The sequence below is a fragment of the Littorina saxatilis genome, unplaced genomic scaffold (genome assembly GCF_037325665.1).
Source record: "Littorina saxatilis isolate snail1 unplaced genomic scaffold, US_GU_Lsax_2.0 scaffold_818, whole genome shotgun sequence".
Lineage (NCBI taxonomy): Eukaryota > Metazoa > Mollusca > Gastropoda > Littorinimorpha > Littorinidae > Littorina > Littorina saxatilis.
Genome location: NW_027129152.1, coordinates 60,001 through 61,838, shown reverse-complemented (window position 1 = coordinate 61,838; position 1,838 = coordinate 60,001).

Sequence of the window (1,838 nt, the reverse complement as noted above, 5' to 3'; positions counted from 1 at the left end):
TATTAGTAGATTGACGCTTGCGTGCATGGGTGTGTGTGTATGGGTGTGTTGCATGGGTGTGTGTGTATGGGTGTGTTGCATGGGTGTGCGTGCATGGGTGTGTGTGTATGGGTGTGTTGCATGGGTGTGTGTGTATAGGTGTGTTGCATGGATGTGCGTGCATGGGTGTGCGTGCATGGGAGTGCGTGCACGTATTTGCGAGTTCGTTAGGAGTATCCCATGAACTGTTTCTCTTTGACCCTCGTTCAACTCCTGTGTGCAAGTAAAATTGGTATTACGACAAATTTCTCACCCCAATTGAAGCATTAATTCCTGCGTCATTTCATTCACACTGCCATTTAAAGGATTTGACTTGACTATCTGAAAAACCCTTCAGATTAAACAGTCCTTTTACATGGATCACGTGACCGCCGCGCAAGTAAAGTTACCCCCCAAAATCGACATGAAAATAACGGAAGCGACCAAATAAAAATCGATGAAAAATCGTAGTAGACACTACATGGCAACTGTTACATGTATACGAAGGGGGAAGTCAAATCAATGATCCACCGAGAACATTATGTTTCGTTTAACTAGCTTGCGTATTTTCCGTGTTATGAAATTCCTACTGCTGCAGGTGTCAAACGTATGAGCGGTCAAAAACGGGAGGTTTTGTGTTAATGTTGAGGGGTACCATGACCAAAAGCGCTGTATAAGCTATTACTTATGACTTGGTTGATTTCTTTAAAACTTTTAAGAATCGTATGCCTTCATACCAGACGTACTTCAAATCATTTGTGGAAAAATACAGGTACTTGTTGAGATGGGACAGGGAAGAGCTGAGCAGGTAGAGGTGCTGGCTTAAAAACCAGTTGTCGCTATTGGTTTGGGTTCGATCCCCACGTTCGTCGAGGGCTTTATTTGTGCAGTCAAATTTGTGCAGACTCTCTTCGGTGTCGAAAAACTCCCGTGTGCACGCACACACGCGATAAAAAACCAAGTTCACAACGAAAATCTTAGGACTTAGAAACGTGAATACACGCATGAAGGAAAAAGAAGAAAACAAAGAAACGGGTAGCGCCGTACTGTGGCAGCTCGCTTTCCCCAGTGAGAAGGCCTAAGGCAGTCTGAATTGCAATGAGCGCAACATACAGGACTATATGTGGCCATTTCTGCGAAAAGGGACACTCTTGACAAATTTATCGATTTTGAGTTTTTGATTTTATTTGACAGACTGTTATATTTAGAACGTGATGTGAAAATGTCAGACCTTGAAATTTATTTTTCACGGAGTTATGACCCTTTTTCGGAGATACCCCAAAAATGACTTAAAATGGCCAAACTTTCAAATACAAACTTTTGCCGGGAAATAGCAAGTTCAATCATCTGCCGTTATTACTTGTATGGTTTTAGGTCAAAATAATGTTTAATTTCAGAGTTATTGCCCTTTTTGTAATGTTACCCTAATTTGTACTTTTCTCGTCTTTTTCTATCATTCTCTCATCCCATGCAAAAGAAAACAAGTCGCGTAAGGCGAAAATACAATATTTAGTCAAGTAGCTGTCGAACTCACAGAATGAAACTGAACGCAACGCAACGCAGCAAGACCGTATACTCGTAGCATCGTCACTCCACCGCCCGTGGCAAAGGCAGTGCCCGTGGAATTGACAAGAAGAGCGGGGTATTCGTTGCGCTGAGAAGGATAGCACGCTTTTCTGTACCTCTCTTCGTTTTAACTTTCTGAGCGTGTTTTTAATCCAAACATATCATATCTATATATTTTTGGAATCAGGAACCGACAAGGAATAAGATGAAAGTGTTTTTAAATTGATTTCGAAAAAAAAATTTTGATAATAATT